Raw genomic sequence first — 22,668 nt, forward strand, 5'->3', positions numbered from 1 at the left:
TGGCCCATATCCCTCTAAACCATTCCTATTGATATACCCATCCAGATGCCTTTTAAATGTTGCAATTGTACCAGACTCCACCACTTCCTCTTGCAGCTCATTCCACACAAATACCACCTTCTGCGTGAAAATATTGCCCCTTAGGTCTCTTTATATCTTTCCCCTCTCACCCTAAACCTATGCCCTTCAGTTCTGGACTCCCCCATCTCAGGGAAAAAAACTGTCTATTTATCCTACCCATGCCCATCATGATTTTGTAAACCTCTGTCTCCAACAATCAAGGGAAAACAGCCCTAGCCTATTCAATCTCTCCCTATAGCTCAAATTCTTTTACCCTGGCAACATCCTTGCAAATCTTTTCTGAACCCTTTCAAGTGTCACAACATCTTTTCAATAGGAAGGAGACCAGAAATGCACGCAAAATTCCAAGTGGCCTAACCAATATCCTGTACAGCCGCAACATGACCTCCCAACTCCTATACTCAATACTTTGACCAATAAAGAAAGGCATACCAAATGCCTTCTTCACTATCCTATCTGCCTGCGACTCAATTTTTAAGGCACTATGAACCTGCACTCTAAGGTATCTTTGTTCAGCAACACTCCTTAGGACCTTACCATTAAGTGTATAAGTCCTGCTAAGGTTTGCTTTCCCAAAATGCAAAACTCTATCTACCACTTCTCAGCCCAATGGCCCATTTGATCAAGATCCCATTGTAATCTGAGGTAATCTTCTTCACTGTCCACTGCACCTGCAATTTTGGTGTCATCTACAAACTTACTAACTATACCTCTTATTGTTGTGGTTCTGTTCGATGAGCTGGGAATTTGTGTTGCAGACATTTCATCCCCTGTCTAGGTGACATCCTCAGTGCTTGGGAGCCTCCTATGAAGCACTTTTTATGCTCACATCCAAATCAGTTATATAAATGATGAAAATGAATGGACCCAGCACAGATCCTTGTGTACTTCACTGGTCACAGGCCTCCAGTCTGAAAAATAACTCTCCACCACTACCATCGTATGTCTTCTACCTTTGAGCCAGTTCTGTATCCAAATGGCTAGTTCTCCCTGTATTCCATGAGATCTAACCTTGCTAACCAGTCTCCTCCCATGGGGAAACTTGTTGAATGCCAGACTGAAGTTCATAACAATCACATCGACCGCTCTGCTCTCATCAATCCTCTTTGTTACTTCTTCAAAACATTCTATCGTTTGTGAGACATGATTTCCCATGCACAAAGCCATGTTGACTATCCCTAATCAGTCCTCGCCTTTCCAAATACAAGTACATTCTGTCCCTCTCAGGATTCCCGCCAACAACTTGCCCACCGTTGACATCAGGCTCCCTGGTCTATGGATCCCTGGCTTGTCCTTACTACCCTTCTTAAACAGTGGCACCACGTTAGCCAACCTCCAGTCTTCCAGCACCTCACCTGTGACTCTCGACAATATAAATGTCTCAGTAAGAGGCCCAGCAATCACATCCCTAACTTCCCACTTGGGATTTATCCACTTTTATGCACTTCCTCCTCTGTAATATGGACATTTTTCAAGACGTCACATCTATTTCCCTACATCTTATATCTTCCATGTTTTTTTTCCACAGTAAATACTGATGCAAAATACACGTTTAGTATCTCCCCCCATCTCCTGCGGCTCCACACAAATGCCACCTTGCTGATCTTTGAGGGGCCCTATTCTCTCCCTGGTTACCCTTTTGTCCTTAATGTATTTATAAAATCTCTTTGGATTCTCCTTAACTCTGTTTGCCGAAGCTATATCATGTCCCCTTTTTGCTCTCATGATTTCCCTCTTACGTACTCTCCTACTACCTTTATAATCTTGTCTATACCTGACAAATGCTTCTTTCTTTTTCTTAACCAAACTCTCAATTTCTTTAGTCATTCAGCATTCCCTATACCTACCAGCCTTTCCTTTCACCCTAACAGGAATATACTTTCGCTGGACTCTTGTTACCTCATTTCTGAAGACCATCCCTTTACCCTATACATCTGCCCCCAATCAGCTTTTGAAAGTTCTTGCCTAATACCATCAAAATTGGCCTTTCTCCAATTTAGTACTTCAACCTTTAGATCTGATCTGACCTTTTCCATCATTATTTTAAAACTGATAGAATTACGGTCGCTAGCCCCAAAGTGCTCCCCCACTGACATCTCAGTCTTATTTCCCAAGAGTAGGTCAGGTTTTGCACCTCCTCTAGTAGATATATCCACATACTGAATCAGAAAATGTTCTTGTACACACTTATCAAATTCCTCTCCATCTAAACATTATGGCAGTCCTACTCTATATGTGGAAAGTTAAAATCCCCGACCATAACCACCCTATTATTTTTACAGATAACTGAGATCTCCTTCCAAATTTGATTCTCAACTTCCCTCTGACTATTAAGGGGTCTATAATACAATCCCAATAAGGTGATCATCCCTTTTTTATTTCTCAGTTCCATCCAAATAACTTCCCTGGATGTATTTCCGGAAATATCCCTCCTAAGTACAGCTGTAATGCTATCCCTTATCAAAAATGTCACTCCCCCTCCTCTCTTGCCTCCCTTTCAGTCCTTCCTGTGGCAGGACCTTGTTGTGCTTGTGTAGCTAGAGGGACAGCATTTGTATCCTGGAACATTAAGCTGCCAGTCCTGTCCATACCTGAGCCATGTTGCTGCAATTGCTGTGATATCCCAGTCCCATATTCTGAACCATGCCCTGTTAGGACTCTTGCATTGAAATAAATGCAGTTTAATTTATCAGTCCTACCTTGTTCTCTGCTTTGTCCTTTGTCTTGACAGAAGTAATTTCACCTCATGTCAGTTCAAAACCTGTCACCCCTTAGCCTTATACTATGACCTCTCGTTCTAGATTGCCATGCAAATAGTAACATCTCCTTTACATCTACTTTGTCAATCTTCTTCACCAGAGTCCATTTTAAGAATATTTGGCTACTTGGACATAGAATTGATAGTAGTGGGAAGCAGAGTGATGGTTGAGAGATGTTTTTGCAACTAGTAGCTTGTGTTCCATAAGAAACTGTTTTGATTCCTGCTGTTTGTGGCATATTCAATTTAATCTTGAATGTAGGAGGGTTGATTATGAAGTATGTGAAAATTGGTAGTGTGGTAATTAGTGAGGAGGATAGCCTTAGATTTCAAGAGGATACAGATGGACAGATCAATGGCAAATGGAATTCAATTCAGGTCAAATGTGACATAATGCATTTAAGCAGGACCAACAAGGGAAGAGAATACATGAATGGCAGGACCTTGTTGTGCTTGTGTTATTATATGCAACTCTGGAACCCACATTATGGGAGGGATATGATAACACTGGAGAGGGTGCAGAGATTGACCAGGATGTTGTCTGGGCTGGAAAGTTTCAGTTATTAGGGAGATTGGACAGGCTGAGTTGCTTTCCTTAGAGCTGATGAGATTCAGGGGAGACTAATTGAGATGTTTAAATTTATGAGAGGCATACAGCAAGTAGACAGAAAGTGGATCTTTTTCTCTTTTGCGGTGGGTAAATCATCAAGAAGCATAGATTTAAGGGAAGAGGCAGAAGGTTTAGAGATGTGGCTTAAAAAAGCTTTTTTTCAATCAGAGGGTGATAGGCACCTGGTATTCACTGCTGAAAGAATGTTACAGGTAGAAACTCTCATGTCATTTTAGTACTTAAATCTGACCCAACATGGTTAACTTTAATTTCCAATACTCAATGAACACAAGCCAAAACTGTGCAAGTCGTCATAATCCACGTCTGAAATTTCAAATACTTGTAATTTCCGAACGATTAAAAACTGGGATGAACAGTGAGATAAGTTTTTTTTTAAAAAAAGTTAACTTCTGCTATTTTGCACAGTCAATATTTGAAGTGGAAAAGAGAGGGACGTATGGAGAAGAAACTGAAACATTTTAACCGAAGAAATTGTGGACGTTTTGGGTGTTTTTTTTTGACACGGGAAAGTCTGGGAAACAATCCAAACTAATGTTAACACCCACACAGCGCTAACAAAAACAAACTGGAGTTGCCGCTGGCCGTACAGAGCTGAGAAAAGTCCCCATCCCACCCGAGGTTTCTCTCTCACTCACTGGGACTGGACTCCCTTTCCTCGTCCTCTTCCACCTCCTCCTTTTCTCAGACACGCGCTTCCCGCTGTTTCCCGCCGTCTCGCTCACGGCCGTTTACCGCTTTTTGTTTCAAAAAGAAACCGCCACCGGCGCGTGGGCCCAGCAGCTGCCAACCTCCATCGGGCCGGAACTGGCGGCCGACGCCAGCAGCTCCCTCCTGCCCGGGGAAGGAAGGGGCGCGACGGCAGGGGAACGACAGTCAATCCTTAACATCCATTCCTGTGGATGAGAGTCATAATACATTCCCCCGTTCACTCTGATTAAGTCCGTGCGGTGATGTCCTGTGCTTTTTGAGTTTACGAAATGGTCATTTAAAACCATCCCATCGAGGGCATGTTAGAAATAAACTCTTTAATTATCGCAGAATTGAAAGCATGTAGATTCCCCTCGTCAGAGGAAGGATTACTGTACTTTCATTTGTCATGTGATTGTTTTATTTCTCTTGGTGCACAATACTTGTTTGCAACACTACATTTGCCATGGACACATTCTGTTATAAGAGATGCCTGTAGCAGGCGTCACTCAACATCTTTGCAGAAGAGACGCGTACTCGAGCAGCAAAAGAGAACATATTACAGTGAACTCCCACACCGCGCTAACAAAAATACACTCAAGTTGCCACAGGCGACCAGAAGCATCGTGCAAACAAAATTACAATTTTTATGAAGTCTGTTCAAAAACATCAATCTGTGCATATGTTCTCCCGCCAGTTCTCGCAGTCACCATCAACAGCGCGCGCACTCGGGTTGGTTTTTGTGACCGCGTTTTATCCGAAACCTTTCACTTATCGATTCGCTGCAGCCTAAGAAGTCCTTCCGAACAAGGACTAAAGCAACCGTTGACTTTAGAAGAGAAAATAGAAATACGTCAGAGATGGGAAAATGGTGAAAATCGCAATGTGCTTTTGCAGAAATTCAAGGTTGGGTTGATAAGGCGCAAAGTGGAAACCTTAAAGAGTGAAATCCATAGAGCCATGATGTACACTTCGTACCTGACTCTTGAAAGACTTGGATGGTGCACTGTCTGGATGGTTGTTGTTAACGATGGGAGTTCGGCACCGATGCTGGTGGAAAAGGGGCAGAGGACATTTATGAGAAAGTAAAATTCACGAATTCTCAAGGATGCTTTATGAAATGGCATGGGGCTGAAAAGTTGACGTATCAGGTGAACAGAAAGCTGAAGAATTTTGTGATATTTTTGTGTGACAGACTTGTGATCGAACATGACCTAACTGCCAAGCAAATCCATAACAAAGTCAGAAACTGCTGGAAAATATTCACATATGTGTGAAGATGCTAACGAGACGGGATTAATGCGGCGATGCCTCACAAACAAAACCTTAGCTGATGAAAATGTTGCTCATGGTTTTAAGCAAAATAAAGACCATATAACTACTTGCCGCAGGAACGCAAACGGTAAAGTCACTTGTTACCAGAAAATATGCAAAAGCATCATATTTCAAAGGCATAATTATGCTTGGATGAATGAAGAAAAATTTCCTTGGCGGTTTCGTCATGTCTTTGTGCCTATTGTGAAAGAACACTGGCAATGAAGGAAAAATTGCGAAGTTGTGCTTTTATTGAATAATTGTCGTCTTCACACCCCCTCCCCACCTCATAAAATAACCTGTTAATGGAAATATTTTTGTATGTTTCTTTGAAAGTCATTAATATATCAGTGGGCACTGATCCAAACTTCCAAGGTCAACAGTAATACACCAATGATGGACTTGTTTATTAGCTGCAAGTGAAATTTATATTGTACATAAATGCCTGACTATATCTTTCTGTGATGATACTGTGACATTGATATTTAATGATCTGTTTGTCCTTCTAAATGACAGTTTTTAAATTCAAATTGTTCAAAGCAATTTAGATTAGATTAGATTCCCTACAATGTGGAAACAGGCCATTTGGCCCAACAAGTCCACACCGACCCTCCGAGGAGTAACCTACCAAGACCCATTTCCCTCTGAATAATGCACGTAACATTATGGGTGATGTAGCATGGCCAATACACCTAACCTGCACATCTTTGGACTTTGGGAGGAAACTGCAGCACCCGGAGGAAACCCCAGCAGACACAGGGAGAATGTGGAAACTCCACACAACCGCTCGAGGCTGGAATCGAACCTTGGTGAGGCAGCAGTGCTCACCACTGAGCCATTGTACCGCCCAATTTAACCTGTGCCATTCTTTTGATGATTTTTATTTTGAAAATGTAGCATTGTTTGATTCCTTGATTAATTCTTGTTCACCATCCTACAAATAGTGGCTCTTTCAATGGAAACTTCCATTAAGTTTCAGTCCTTTGCAGTTTTAGTCAATGCCCCATCATTAACCATACACTGTTTGAGATTTTTATTACATGTTATAATAGTAATTTGACTGAATCTACAAATTAAAGGGACATATACCTAGCACATTCCTTGAATGCTTGTTCTGTTGAGTTTGTTTTTTTTACTGTTTGTGTTTCTACTCATTTTGACTCCGCAGTCTGGACATGTTTGTCATGATCGATCTGCCCTTCTGAGACTAGACTCTATCCCTCTCATGTTATGACTAAGCGACCTTTAAATTTGAGATAACCAATTCCAACTTACAGTGTATACACCTTGACAACTGTTGTCACTTAGTCGATCCTGAACTATACTGCAACTGTGCATAATTATAGTTTTGCTTTGATTAGATTCCAGAACAAAGAGTGATTTTTCTTGGGAAAATCTCATTATCTTCCTGGCCTTTGGTCTTCATTATGACCTCCACTTCATTGATGCTTTCGCTGTGGATTGTTAGCATTGTATTAAGGCATAGATTCAAGGCCAGACAGGCTTGTATTTTTAAGATTTGGAGATGCCGATGTTGGACTGGGGTGTACAAAGTTAAAAATCACACAACACCAGGTTATAATCCAACAGGTTTAATTGGAAGCACAAGCTTTCGGAGCGATGCTCCTTCATCAGGTGATCGTGGAGGGCTCAATCGTAACACAGAATTTATAGCAAAAATTTACAGTGTGATGTAACTGAAAAATTGATTGTTAAGCCTTTCATCTGTTAGAATACAGTGATAGTTTCACTGCTTTCATGTGTAAATCACAAACCCTTTTTTTAAAAAGTTGCATTCTTGGGTTAGCTGTTAACAATGGTGATAGCTAGACAATATAAAGAAGGTGCTGGCCCCCTGTGTTCTCTGTCTATGCCATGATGCTTAGATTGATTCTAATCTAAAAAGTGAGATAACGGAGTTTTACATAAATGCATGCAGTTTTTGAGCTCAGAGGTCAACATGATTGCATGCAGTTTTTGAGCAAAGTACAATGTAACCCTGCAAGTAAAATTCACCCCACAAAATATATGTGTGCATGTGGGTCTTTGTCTGTGTGTGTGTGTATATGTCTGGGTTGGGGGTTGTGAGTGTGAGAAAGTGTATGTGTGTGTGTGTGTAGTGAGTGCAGAGTGTCTTAAGTCTGTGAGGGGGTGCATGTGGGAGTGTGTGTGTCTGTAAGGGTGTGTGGGTATCTGTGTGCACGTCTGTGTGTCCGTGTGTATGTGTGAGTGTGTGTGTGTAGGAGTATCTGTGTGTGTGTATAGTGCAATGGTGGGTCACCTGTAATGTGACATGAACCCAAGGTCCCGGTTCATGAGACCTCGGATTCATGTCACATTACAGGTGACCACCATTGCACTATACACACTCACAGATACTCCTACACACACACACTCTCACGTACACACGGACACACAGACGTGCACACAGATACCCACACACACCCCTACAGACACACACACTCCCACATACACCCACTCACAGACTTAAGACACTCTGCGCACACTACACACACACATACACTTTCTCACACTCATGATCCCCAACCCAGACAGAACGACACACACAGACAGACAAAGACCCACATGCACACACCTATTTTGTGGGGTGAATTTGTACTTGCAGGATTACATTGTACTTTGCTCAAAAACTGCATGCAATCATGTAGAACTCTGAGCTCAAAAACTGCATGAATTTATGTAAAACTCTGTTATCTCACTTTTTTATACTAGAATCAATCTAAACATCAGGTCACAGACAGAGAACACAGGGGGCTAACACCTTCAACATATTGTCTAGCTATCACCATTGTTAACAGCTAACCCGAGAATGCAACTTTAGTTAAAAAAGGTTCTGTGATTTACACATGAAAGAAGTGAAACTATCACTGCATTCTAACAGATGAAAGGCTTAACAGACAGTCAATGTTTCAATGTATAATTTCAGTTACATCACTGTAAATTTTTGCTATAAATTCTGTGTTACGATTAAGCCCTCCACTACCACCTGATGAAGGAGCGTTGCTCCAAAAGCTAGTGTGCTTCCAATTAAACCTGTTGGACTATAACCTGGTGTTGTGTGATTTTTAACTTTGTATTTTTAAGACAATTAGATTACATCATAACGTAATATTCCAGGATAAAGTGTTATGGACAAGCAATGCCCCCCCCCCCCAAAATATTTAATGAAAATAGCCTAGACCTGAACCGTTTCTTATTTCAAAGGTAAATGTAAAATGATTTGTTCCAGATGCAATTCAATTGGTCAAACTACTTCATATTAAGCAAACAAACTTTATTCATACACTATAGATAAAATACAGCAGAATAAAATAATTGACTTAGCTGTAACTATTGAAATGCTCAACAAAATAATAGATAAACTATTGCTAATTAACTGTTCCAACAGTGTAACATCCCGTAAACATGCCCTTGACAAAGGCAAATTCAGAAAAACATATTGATTCACATACAACTCCAACAGCAGGAAAACATCCACATGGTGGCTCAGTGGTTAGCACTGCTACCTCACAGTGCCAGGGACCCAGGATCAATTCCAGCATTGGGCAACTGTCTGTGTACAGTTTGCACATTCTCCCCGTATCTGTGTTGGTTTCCTCCAGGTGCTCCGGTTTCCTCCCACAGTCCAAAGATGTGCAAGTCAGGTGGATTGACCATGCTAAATTGCCCATAGTGTTAGGTGCATTAATCAGAGGGAAACGGGTCTGGGTGGGTTACTCTTCGGAGGGTTGTTGGGCTGAAGGGCCTGTTTCATCGCTGTAGGGAATCTAATCTAAAACTCTGACAAAGTATAGCAGGGAGAGATGTATTGGAACTTTTAAACAATGCTGAGATCCCAGCCACAGTTGTTATTGAAAAATTTAAAAATATCCTGATTCTGTGGGAGCTTGCCCACACCCACTTAGGATGCTTCTATTGTTCCTAATTTTAAAAGAAACCCCAAGGCCTCACAAAATGTTTACGAGTTTTCAATCGATAGCTCAGCACATCAGCCTTAAAACCTTTTCAAGAAAGGATAAAATACACATCTTAAAGCCATAGGATCATCACAAAAGGTATTAGTTTTGCCTTCAGTCTCCCTCTTTATCGTGTGTATGTAACGTATAAGAATAGTAATAAGCACAGAACACAGACTGTGTTTAAATAAGTGACACCATAGCAGTGTAAACAGTGTTGCTAATAAACTCCAAGACATCTGTTTCAGCAAGAACCTGACTCAGTATAGTACAATATAGTGCAGATAACCATAAAGTGCATCATTAGGTAGAAATTTGTCACTGCATGTTTCCTGGCACTGAATCAATGCCTAAACTTATGGGCACAGTTATAAAGTGAATTCCTAATCAATGTTAAACTGGCATAGCTGACAATGCCTCACCTGCTGCTTATGACAGTTTACTAATGGGCCTTGAAAGTGTGTACCTTGTGGTGCCATCTAAAGATAGTCTTGACCTGTTAAAGGGGGATATATTTTGGTGACTAACAATTTTTCATGTCATACTTTAAAAAAAGTATTTCTGGAGTCTTGTTTAGAAATTATGATTTTGGTCCATCCAAAGCCTCACCACAGCTACTCAATTACTACAGTGTCTTCGAATGACCCGCCTTCCACTTGACACCAACACCTCAAGTCTTTGTTTCTCTGCTTTTGTGCATTCTTCCTCACTTTACCATAAATGATCATTTACCTTTAAGGACCTAAGTATCCACCTTTGAAGTTCCCCCAAACCCCTCTGCCCATTGAATTTTGTTGCAGTCGTTAAGACATTCTTTAAAATCTTTCTTCAATCAAGCTTTTCGCCATCTATTATAACCTTAGTTTCCCTTAATTGACCTTGAAATGCACAAGATGGGCCTATTCCTGATGAAACCTGTTTCCACTTCTGAATCCCAATGATATTGTTTTTTGACTCCGAGAGATGTATTGGGGAGGAATCAGATTTGTAGTGGAGATACAGTATGGGAGAATGTTTGAATTTGTCAAAACATTTAACCTGTCAAAATGTTCCTGATTCTGGAATAAACTTCTCACAAAATGTTCCTGATTCTGGAATAAACTTCTCACAGTGGTTAAGATACTTCAAAAAGATCCATATTATTGCCTTCCAAAACATGGACCAATACACAAAAAAAAATCAAAAACAGGGGTGGTTAGGAAGTTTAAATTTCCTATAGCTCTCACAATGGCAACTCTTTGACTTTAGAAGACATGAGCATATAGCCAGCCTGGCAGGCTAGAATGGCTGCCTCCATATAGTGGGTGATTGGCCTATATTTTAATGAAGAAGGTCAGAACCTCTCACTCTGAAACACCCTCACCCATCCTCACTAAACAATGTGGCCTCCATCACATGACCTCTCATACTCTCATAGCCTCATACATCCTCAACAGCTACCAACATGATATATATTATGGGCAGACCTCAGGATCTACATCTTTGAAATGGACACTAAAACATCAAGATTTTAACAATCTAATAGAGCTATTATCTAAACAGTTCACTCTGAAAATCTTTTCTTTCAAGAAAAACATTCAAAAAACTTAAATCTGCTCAAGCAGTCAATCTGTATTATAGTCAAATTTGCAGCTATTCAGAAACCAGATCAAGGATAGATAATCTTTTAATAACTTCTTGAACTATCGAATTGTACAAAAAAATACCTCTACTAAGTCAAGTGGTTCTGTAATTGAAACTTAGGCAATCATTCATAAAGAGTTCAACTGTCATAAATCAATTCAGTTTACAGATAATGAAGCCCTTAAAATTGTAAAAGCAGATGGCTTTTTTTTAGATGGCTTGACAATCACTGTATTCTAGGAGTAGTGTCAGTTATTGAAACTGAGAAAAAAAACTTTTGTTTTGCCTTTATTTCAAAGCTTGTCAATGAAAGAATTCCAGAAGCAGCTGACTTTGTCTTTCATTAGCTGTGCAGGTTTATTGGTCCCTCATAATTCATGACTCTTCTGAGGTGCCATGAACAATATATTCTTATGGAAGGAGGACAAAAAGTCTCTGGGTTGAACATAGGCTGGTGATTTGAACTGCCCATCTCTGCAATAAAACCAGAAAGGATAGGAGTGCCACATGCAGGCTGTCTAACCCCATAGTACTGTATACAGTAGAAGTAGAAATGGGAATGAGGTCAAGAATCTCAGATTCAGGACACAACTTTCCACAACTTGATGAAATTGAGGGCTTAGTTTAATGTGATTTTAGACCACATTCCCATTTCCATCAACAAATGAAAATATAGAACTCAGAGTTCACTTTTCTTTCATAGATTCTGAAGTGCCTTGACATTAGCAGCTATAAATGGAAATTTATTTTATTGATCTGAATGCTGTTAACAAATCTTTGTTATGTTTATAAACAAAGTTCTGTTTAAAGCAACAGATTACTTTGAGGGATGAAATGCTGGCAACTGTGGAAATCCATGAGACCAAGGGGCCCCTAAACCTGCAATGAACAGATATGAAAGAAATCAACAAGGCTAATGGAATGTTGGCCTTTCTTTTCACCTGGAGGACAAGAGTCAGTCTAGTATGATACAAATCTTACATGATACAAATCTAAGCCTTAATCCTTAGATTTTAGAGGGAGAGCAATGTAGATTTGGAATTTGTAGATTGATATATGTGATAAGATTTCTGCAGCTGCCTGGAGGTTTCTGAATGGCAGACCAGGCAACTTAATTGGGCAGGGGGCAACAATAACAGGTTAAAGTTTGATGTTAAGTTCTTGAACCTTTCAAGGGGTCAGCTTTCCTGACCTTCGTTGTCAGACACCTGTTTTGCATTCACTGGCATGTTATGAATGCAAACATCTAAGGGGCCCTCTTGTGTCCCTCTCCTGAACCAAGCGACCCAGGTTCAAGTTCCAGCAGCTTCACAGATGGATAATAACATCTTTGAACAGGTTGACTAGAAAAATAGGTTCAGTTTTTTCAAAAAGTGAATACTAACATCTGAGCTGGCTGAGAACTATCTTATAAAGCAAAAATGGGATATGTTCAGAAACTTGACTATGAACTATTTCCCTAGCAGGGTAGACCCTCCCTCCAAGCTCAGGTGATTACATACTTCTTCACTAACTTGGCTACTTCATAAAGAAGTTATTTCTTTGTGCAAACATTTACGGTGTAACAGGTGAAACCTATTTTAGCTCAGTAAGCTGGATAGTTGGTCAGTGATGCTAACAATATGTGTTCAATTCCCATACCAGCTGAGGTTACCATGAAGGATTTTCCTCAACTTCTTCTCTTGCCTGAGGTGTGGTGACCTTGAGGTTAAACGATCATGAATGATCAGTAATGGTGACTTTATCTTTATCAGGGATAATGAAGATCACCAAAAGTCAGAAGGTACTAATTGCCAAATGTGTGGAAAGCAATGTAAAGATCAAGGCTACAAATCTCTTATACAAGGCAGCATTAGATCATGATGAAGGGCTTATGCCTGAAACATTGATTCTTTTGCTTCTCAGATGTTGCCTGACCTGCTGTGCTTTTCCAAGACCACACTCACAATTCTGATCTCCAGCATTTGCAATCCTCATTTGCTCGTAGCATTAGAAAGGGGAAAACCAGTCAAAAGCCATGGAGGATGGTCCTCACCATGAAGAAGTGCCTGTGGGGGAGGCTTTCAGCCAATATATGAGCAGCCTGATAAGGACCCAAAGTTACATTGGCTCTGCTAGTATCTCAAATAAAAAGCACACCTCCCCATTGTTGATATTTCACCACAAATCAGTATGGCCAAACCACATATTTGCTTACTTAATCAAGGAGCCATCTTAGGTTTCCCAAGACTGAGAAGATGAAGAAGAAAGTGGAGAAGAAGGGATGAGCAACAACAGAAATCAGAGACAATAAACTCAGAATTTGCAGTTATCCGTAAGTATACAGCACATGAAAAAGGGAATCAAGGTCTTCAGTGTAATGGAGTAATCAACCAAGAAAAGGCATCAAGGAGGCATTGTAGCTACTTGCAGGTGGCTGAAAATCAGTGCCTTTGGCATCTTTGAATGACTAGAGAAGCCATCATCCACACTTGCTAGGTCCTGCAAGCAGGTCTTGACTTGGACCAAAATATCATGCCTTTCACCCATTATTTCCCCAATGTAGAGGAGATCACATTGTGAACAGCAAATGCAATAAACTAGATGGAATGAAGTGTGGGTAAAACATTGCTTTACCAGGAAGATGTGTTTGGGCCATTGGATACTAAAGAGGGAGGAAGTAAACAGGCAGGTGTTACACTTTCTGTGGTTGCGGGGGCTGTGGGGAGTTGTTGGGATTGAAGAAGGAGTGGGTGAGAGTGTCCCAGAGGGAACAAGCCCTGTGGAAGGCTGACATGGAAGGGAAGAGGAATATGTATCTGATGGTGGCATCTGGCTGGAGGTAGTGGAACTCGCAGCTAGACTAGATAAGATTCCCTACAGTGTGGAAACAGGCCCTTTGGCCTAACAAGTCCACACCAACCTTCCGAAGAGCAACCCACCCAGACCCACTCCCCTACACCTAACACTATGGGCAATTTAGCATGGCCAATTCACCTAACCTGCACATCTTTGGACTGTGGGAGGAAACTGGAGCACCCGGAGGAAACCCATGTAGACACGGGGAGAATGTACAAACTCCACACAGTCATTGCCCGAGGCAGGAATTGAACTGAGGTCCCTGATGCTGTGAGGCAGCAATGCTAACTACTGAGCCACTGTGCCACCCAGTGGATGCTGGTGGGATGGTAGGTGAAGGCAAGGGGTACCCTATTGCTGTTGTTCGAGGGAAGAGATGGGGGTGACAGCTGAAGTGCAGGAGATGGGTCGGACATGGATGAGGGCCCTGTTGTAGTGGGGAATCCTTGGTTGAGGAAGAAGGTGGAAATTTCAGAAGCTTGTTGAAGTTGGTATCATCAGAACAGATGTGTCAGAGATGGAGGAACTGGGAGAATGGATAAGAGTCTTTACAGGGTAGGTTTGTAGTGGATATTAGTTGCTAGCTTTTTCCCAGAAATGGAAATAGAGATGTCGAGGAAGGTAAGGGAGGAGTTAGAGATGGACCAGGTGAAGATGAGGGCAGGGCAGAAATCAAAAGCAAAATTGATAAAACTTTCCAACTCTAGACAAGAGATTGAAGCAGCAGTGATGATACCATTGATATACCAGAAAAAGAGTTACGGGCATCAGAATATCCATATACTCCACGAAGAGACAGGTATAACTGAGATCCATGCAGGTATCCATGGCCACCCCTCTGACCTAAGGAATGTGAGAGGACTTAAAAGAGAAGTTGTTCAGGGTGAGGACATGCTTGGGCAGGGGGAAGAGGGTGGTAGTGGATGGGAACAGTTCAGACGGTTTTTTTCCAGGTTAGAATGTAGAGTCTTGAGACCATCCGGATGGGGGATTGTGCGTCCATGGTAAAGAGGAGGCTGCTGGAGTCTGCAAACTGGAAATTCTGAGACTGACATAAAGTGTCACAGGAATCACCAATATAAATGGGATGGAACAGGATAAGGGGAGAAAATAAGTTAAAATAGGTTAAAAATCATTGAGTATGTGACTTTTGTGTGCGGATGTTGATTTGTCTTGTTACCTTTTTTTTGGCGCAGGTGGGAGAATTTGTGAATTCATGGACACAGATTTTGCCATTCCTATTATTTTTAAATGTTAATCAATAAGATTGTCTTTTTTTTTGTTTCCTTTGTATCAATAACCTCTTTCTCAGTCTCTTGCCCACAGCACCAGTATGGAGTTCTGCAGGTTTAGATGAGGGTCAGACTTCTATGACTCAAACTTTAGTTTGCAAGGGACATTCATCTATCACTGAGAGACAGAGGCGATGAACTATGCTGATTAACTGTTGAAACCTAAAATATCATTTGACTTCCCACTTTCAAGAGGTCATCTCAGAGAATGATAGTGAATGAGTACCTCAGTGCACTGCTGCATATGTTGAACATGTGAATATTTTTTCTACTCATCTTTCTCTGCCCCTCACTCGGAGCTCTCACTGACATTAACCTCCTATGTAGACACCATTAACTGGTGTCGTGATGTAGCTTGGATAAGGCACCCAAAAATCCAGTTAATTCCACTGAATTAGATGGTAGTCCAGAATCACAAAAATATAAGGAACCATGGAATAGTTGGAACTGTTTTCAATAATTTTCACATTTTACTCATTTTCACACAGTTTCGTATTACTCTGATATGATACAGCATGTGACTGTTGAAGGAACACAATTTACATATTAATTCAATGTTCAACTGTATTTTGAACCAGAGGAGAATACGTTTGATAATGCATTTCATAGAGTCTAGAGACGTACAGCAGAGAAACAGACCCTTTGTTCCAACCTGTCATGGAAACTGACGACAGCTGTTAAGAAATTCAATGGAGCATCAGGTGTCACCCAGTGGACCAATTCAAATTGCAGGTAAACTGTAACAGGCAAATTGCAGGCAAACTGCAGGCAAACTGTAACAATGCTTTTCCATCCATATGATCATAAAATTCACACAAAAACGGCAGTGTAGAGATTCTGTGATTCTGTGAATGGAAAAGCAATTTTACAGTTTGCCTGCAGTATCTGAATTGGACCACTGGGTGATGCACTAACCACACATACCAGACTAAGGTATGTGTGGTTTGACAGGCACTTTCAGTCTCCTTGTGTTAGAGTCATAGAGTAATACAGATGTACAGCTTGGAAAGAGACCCTTCGGTCCAACCTGTCCATGCCGACCAGATCTCCCAACCCACTCTAGTCCCACCCGCCAGCACCCGGCCCACATCCCTCCAAACCCTTCCTATTCATATATCCATCCAAATGCCTTTAAAATATTGCAATTGTACCAGCCTCTACCACTTCCTCTGGCAGCTCATTCCATACACGCACCACCCTCTGTATGAAAAAGGTATCCCTTAGGTCTCTTTTATATCTTTCCCCCTCACCCTATTCTGGGTAATCCAAGATGGAGGACGGGAAAAATTTCTGGCTGTAACAGCTGCTCCTTTTTTTGAGGTATTTTAGGTGCTGGAGGTGATTTCCTCAAATTCCAAGAGTAGTAATTACTGTTTTATATGCTTTGTATTGTTTTGGAACTTGGGGGAAAAAAATCAAAACAACAGCACTTTTAAAAGGGAGAAGAGCAGACAAAGGAAGCACATAGTGACGAGAGAGAGAGAGAGAGAACCTGCACAGTTACTGCCTTTGCTGTTTGAATTCATGAATCGCTGGACATCAGAGTGCGTCTGGGAAAATTAACAACTGGTCTTGGAGGAACTGTTGGGTGATTCACAGCACAGAATCAGATAGGTTAATCATTGTTTTAAGTGTGGCCTACAGAGAATCTGCAGTAGTGAGTAGAGTAGGTTCTTTCTTGATTATATTTTTTGGAGATGTGTCTCTTGATTAAACTTAAAATATAAGCCATAACTATTAATTTAACCTGGGGCAATGTATGTAGAGGAATAAGGTGGTGTTATTTTCTGGGTCTGTTGATTGTGAAGGAGCAAAAATGGCCTATAATAGAGCGATATGTACTTCTTGTCAGATGTGGGAGTTTAAAAAGAGTTTAAGGATTACTGCGTATTGTATCTGGCATAAATGCTGCTGGCTGCGAATCTTATCAGATCGAATGGATTGGTTGGAAAGACAGTTAGAAGCAATGATGAATTTGCAACAGCAACAGTATGTGATGGATGGCACTTATAGGAAGGGGGTAAAGTCGCAGATACAGTCACATAGATGGGTTAACTCCAGGAAGGGTAAGAGAGGTAGGCAGCTAGTGCAGGAGTTTTTTATGGATAGACCCATTTCAAACAGGAATGCTGTTTTGGAAAATGTAGGGGGTGATGGATTATCAGGGGAATATAGCACGAACAGCCAAGTTTCTGGTATTGAGACTGGCTCTAATGCAACGTGGGTCACGTCGGGTTCCAAGAGATCAATTGTGTTAGGGGATTCTGTAGTTTGATGTTTCTGTGGCCAGCAGCGAAAAAGCAGAATAGTGTGTTGCTTCCCTGGTGCCAGGATCAAGGATGTCTCAGAGAGGGTGCAGAATGTTCTCACGGGGGGGGAGGGGCCAGCAAGAGGTCACTGTCCACATTGGAACCAAAGATATAGGAAGAGATTCTGAAGGGAGTTTATGGAGAGTGAGGCAGAAATTTAAAAAGGAGGTCCTCGAGAATAGCAATACCTGGATTACTCCCGATGCTATGAACTAGTGAGGCAGGAATAGGAGGATAGAGCAGATGAATGCTTGGCTGAGGAGCTGGTGTATGGGAGAAGGATTCACATTTTTGGATCATTGGAATTTCTTTTGGGGTAGAAGTCACCTGTACAAGTAGGGCGGATTGCACCTAAATTGGAAGGTGACTAATACACTGGCACGGAGATTTGCGAGAGCTGCTCGGGAGGATTTAAACTAGTAAGGTGGCGGGGGGGACACAGGGAGATAGTGAGGAAAGGGATCTGAGACTGGTACAGTTGAGAACAGAAGTGAGTCAAACAGTCAGGACAGGCAGGGATAAGATAGAACTAATAAATTAAACTGCATTTATTTCAATGCAAGGGGCCTAACAGGGAAGGCAGATGAACTCAGGGCATGGGTAGGAACATGGACCTGGGATATCATAGCAATTACAGAAACATGGCTCAAGGATGGGCAGGACTGGCAGCTTAATGCTCCAGGATACAAATGCTACAGGAAGGATAGAACGGGAGGCAAGAGAGGAGAGGGAGTGGTATTTTTGATAAAGGATAGCATTACAGCTGTGCTGAGGGAGGATATTCCCAGAAATACATCCAAGGAAGTTATTTAGGTGGAAGTGAGAAATAAGAAGGGGATGATCACCTTATTGGGATTGTATTATAGACCCCCTAATAGTCAGAGGGAAATTGAGAAACAAACTTGTAAGGACATCTCAGCTATCTGTTAGAATAATAGGGTAGTTATGGTAGGGGATTTAAACTTTCCAAACATCGACTGGGACTGCCATAGGGTTAAAGGTTTAAATGGAGAGGAAATTATTAAGTGCGTACAAGACAATTTTCTGATTCAGTATATGGATATACCTACTAGAGAAGGTGCAAAACTTGGCCTAGTCTTGAGAAATAAGGCAGGGCAGGTGACTGAGGTGTCAGTGGGGGAACACTTAGGGGCCAGCAACCATAATTCTATTCGTTTTAAAATAGTGATGGAAAAGGATAGACCAGATCTAAAAATTGAAGTTCTAAATTGGAGAAAGGCCAATTTTGACGGTATTAGGCAAGAACTTTCGAAAGCGGGATGTGGGCAGATGTTCGGAGGTAAAGGGACAGCTGGAAAATAGGAAGCCTTCAGAAATGAGATAACAAGAATCCAGAAAAAGTATATTCCTGTTGGGGTGAAAGGAAAGGCTGGTAGGTATAGGGAATGCTGGATGACTAAAGAAATTGAGGGTTTGGTGAAGAAAAAGAAGGAAGCATATGTCAGGTATAGACAGGATAGATCGACTGAATCCTTAGAAGAGTATAAAGGAAGTAGGAGTATACTTAAGAGGGAAATCAGGAGGACAAAAAGTGGACATGAGATAGATTTGGCAAATAGAATTAAGGAGAATCCAAAGGATTTGTACAAATATATTAAGGACAAAAGGGTAACTAGGGAGAGAAAAGGGCCCCTCAAAGATCAGCAAGGTGGCCTTTGTGTGGAGCCGCAGAAAATGGGGGAGATACTAACTAAGTATTTTGCATCAGTATTTAATGTGGAAAAGGATATGGAAGATGTAGACTGTCGGAAAATAGATGGTGACATCTTGCAAAATGTCCATGTTACAGAGGAGCAAGTGCTGGATGTCTTGAAATGCATAAAAGTGAATAAATCCCCAGGACCTGATCAGGTGTACCCTAGACCTCTGAGAAAGCGAGAGAAGTGATTGCTGGGCCTCTTGCTGAGATATTTGAATCATAGATAGTCACAGGTGAGGTGTCCGAAGATTGGAGATTAGCTAATGTGGTGCCACTGTTTAAGAAGGGTGGTGAGGACAAGCCAAGGAATTATATAACACTGAGCCTGACGTTGGTGGTGGGCAAGTTGTTGGAGGGAATCCTGAGGGACAGAATGTACATGTATGTGGAAAGGCAAGGACTGATTAGGGATAGTCAACGTGGTTTTGTACGTGGAAAATCATGTCTCACAAACTTGATTGAGATTTTTGAAAAATTAACGAAGAGGATTGATGAGGGCAGAGCAGTAGATGTCATCTATATGGACTTCAGTAAGGCATTCAACAAGGTTCCCCATGGGAGACTGATTAGTAAGGTTAGATCTCATGGAATACAGGGGGAACTAGTCATTTGGATATAGAATTGGCTCAAAGGTAGAAGATAGAGGGTGGTGGTGGAGAGTTATTTTTCAGACTGGAGGCCTGTGATAGGTAGAGTGCCCAAAGGATCGGTGCTGGGCCCTCTACTTTTTGTCATTTACATAAATGATTTGGATGCGAGCATAAGAGGTACAATTAGTAAGTTTGCAGATGACACTAAAATTGGAGGTGTAGTGGACAGCGAAGGGAGCTACCTCAGATTACAACAGGATCTTGACCAGATGGGCAAAAGGGCTGAGAAGTGGCAGATGGAGTTTAATTCAGATAAATGCAAGGTGCTGCATTTTGAGAAAGCAAAACTTAGCAGGACTTATACACTTAATTGTAAGGTCGTAGGGAGTGTTACTGAATAAAGAGACCTTAGAGTGCACGTTCATAGCTCCTTGAAAGTAGAGTTGCAGGTAGATAGGATAGTGAAGAAGACATTTGGTATGCTTTCCTTTATTGTTCAGAGTATTGAGTACAGGAGTTGGGAGGTCATGTTGCAGTTGTACATGACATTGGTTAGGCCAGTGTTGGAATATTGCTTGCAATTCTGGTCTCCTTCATATCGGAAAGATGTGGTGAAACTTGAAAGGGTTCAGAAAAGATGTTGCCAGGGTTGGAGGATTTAAGGTATAGGGAGAGGCTGAACAGGGTGGGGTTGTTTTCCCTGAAGCGTCGGAGGCAGAGGGGTGACCTTATAGAAGTTTACAAAATTAAGAGGGACATAGATAGGATAAATAGGCAAAGTCTTTTCCCTGGGGTTGGGGAGTCCAGAACTCGAGGGCATAGGTTTAGGGTGAGAGGGGAAAGATATAAAAGAGATCTACTGGGTAACTTTTTCACACAGAGGGTGGTACGTGTGTGGAATGAGCTGCCAGAGGAAGTGGTGGAGGCTGGTACAATTACAGCATTTAAGAGGTATTTGGATGGGTACATGAATAGGAAGAGTTTGGAGGGAAATGGGCTGTGTGCGCGCAGTTGGGACTAGATTGGGTTGGGATATCTGATCGGCATGGATGGATTGGACCGAAGGGTCTGTTTCCATGCTGTACATCTCTATGACTCTATGCCCTCTAGTTCTGGACTCCCTGACCCCAGGGAAAAGACTTTGTCTATTTATCCTATTCATGCCCCTCATGATTTTATAAACCTCTATAAGGTCACCCTTTAGCCTCCAACGCTCTAGGGAAAACAGCCCCAGCCTGTTCAGCGTCTCCCTATAGTACAAATCCTCCAACCCTGGCATCATCCTTGTAAATCTTTTCTGAACCCTTTCTGAACAGTTGTACAGTGCCAAATATCATGACAATTGTAGCTGGTGTATTTAAGCCAGAAAAGAAACCCAAACTCATTACCAAAGTTATTGAGAAATTGATGCCAGCACAGTATATTGATGCTACTTTCATAGAGCTAACTGACATTGGAGTGACCCATTTGAACTCAAGTTATTTTCCCTTAATTGATCACAGGAACTGGAAGCCACATGAATTAAACTGGGGCCAATTTGCCTTCATTTGTTCATCCATCAAAGTGCCCTCATATTGATGAATGGAACTTCGATTAACTGGAGTTCTTTCAATTCAAAGTTAAGATCGACATGTATTTTCCAAGTACTGGCAACCAGTTATGAAAGGCAGGAGTAAAAATCAATGCACAGACATCTATAAAAATGTATCAGCTTTGCTACTAAAGATGGATAGTTCATTATTATCTATAAACAATATAACTCAAAAACTAATGGGCAGATTTTAATTAAACTTGATACATAGCTTAAATTGAGAGCAGATTATTTTTGGTGAAGATGCTATTTTGGATCCAGATAATGGATTTTTTTCAAAGGATCTTTTATTATTGAGAGAAAGGGTAAATTGACTTTTCTTCAGAATGTTGTGGGTTGTTTTCTTAGAGTATTGTTGATTGTCTTAGAATATTTGTACTCTCTCGGCTGCTGTGATAGAAGTTTTGTCACAGCTGTCAAAATGTGAGCAGAGTTTTCAGACCAACTTAATGAATGTGGTTTGGCTGATGCCTTTTCAATAAGATAGACGCTCTTAATTAGACTATTTGTGTTATCAACTTTGTATTTATAGAACCTCAAAGAAGATCTGTAATAATGTGAGTTAACAGATTGTGGCAGAGACATGCCTTCTACTGATTATCCACTTATTCCTTTCCTTCCTTAATATTTCTAATAATGAGTTTTTTTTTGTCTATTTAACGTAGACATGAATTCCAAAGACAGAACACAGCATTGAATGGAAGATTGCAGACAATTAACAGAAAATACAAATGATACTTTAACACATAATGGCCAATGTTCACCTGCTTGGAATCTGGGGCACTTACCCTACCCAGTCAGAAGCGGAAAAAGTAGATGGGAATTATTAATGCTTGATCTCCACTCCATTTGTGTCGCATACACTTTGTTGAGAATCTCAAGATGTTAGGCATGGAAATGAACGATGTCTCAAATGATATATATTTAATCGTTATAAACAAAGGCACTTGCAGTGGAGTTAGAGATTATACTTAAGGAACAAATGCATTATTTGAAACAGTTACACATTTCTTCCTGGTACAATAATACAACAGGAAAAGTGACCAAGCCATTGCCAACAAAAGAAATTAAGAATAGTATTAAATCCAAAGAGGAGTCAGTTAAAGTTGCTATAAAAAAAAGTAGGCCTGAGAATTGGAAACAATTTGGAATTCAACAAAGATAAACCAAGAGAATGATTAAGAGGAGAAAAATATATATGAAATAAACTTGCAGGAACATAAAAGTAGACAGTAAGAACCTCAATTAGTATATAAA

The 22,668-nt window shown here is 41.0% G+C and overlaps 1 protein-coding gene across 1 annotated transcript in view; it reads right to left on the reverse strand.

The window, feature by feature from the left end:
- The window catches only part of LOC132824536 (astacin-like metalloendopeptidase), a 300,317-nt gene extending 295,944 nt beyond the window's left edge, over positions 1 to 4,373 (reverse strand). The window contains exon 1 of the mRNA XM_060839170.1: positions 4,106 to 4,373. The gene's annotated coding sequence lies outside the window, so the exon portion shown is untranslated. The remainder of the gene's footprint in view (positions 1 to 4,105) is intronic.
- Between the last annotated feature and the right edge of the window lie 18,295 nt (positions 4,374 to 22,668).

This window comes from Hemiscyllium ocellatum, chromosome 18 (genome assembly GCF_020745735.1).
Source record: "Hemiscyllium ocellatum isolate sHemOce1 chromosome 18, sHemOce1.pat.X.cur, whole genome shotgun sequence".
Taxonomy (NCBI): Eukaryota; Metazoa; Chordata; class Chondrichthyes; order Orectolobiformes; family Hemiscylliidae; genus Hemiscyllium; species Hemiscyllium ocellatum.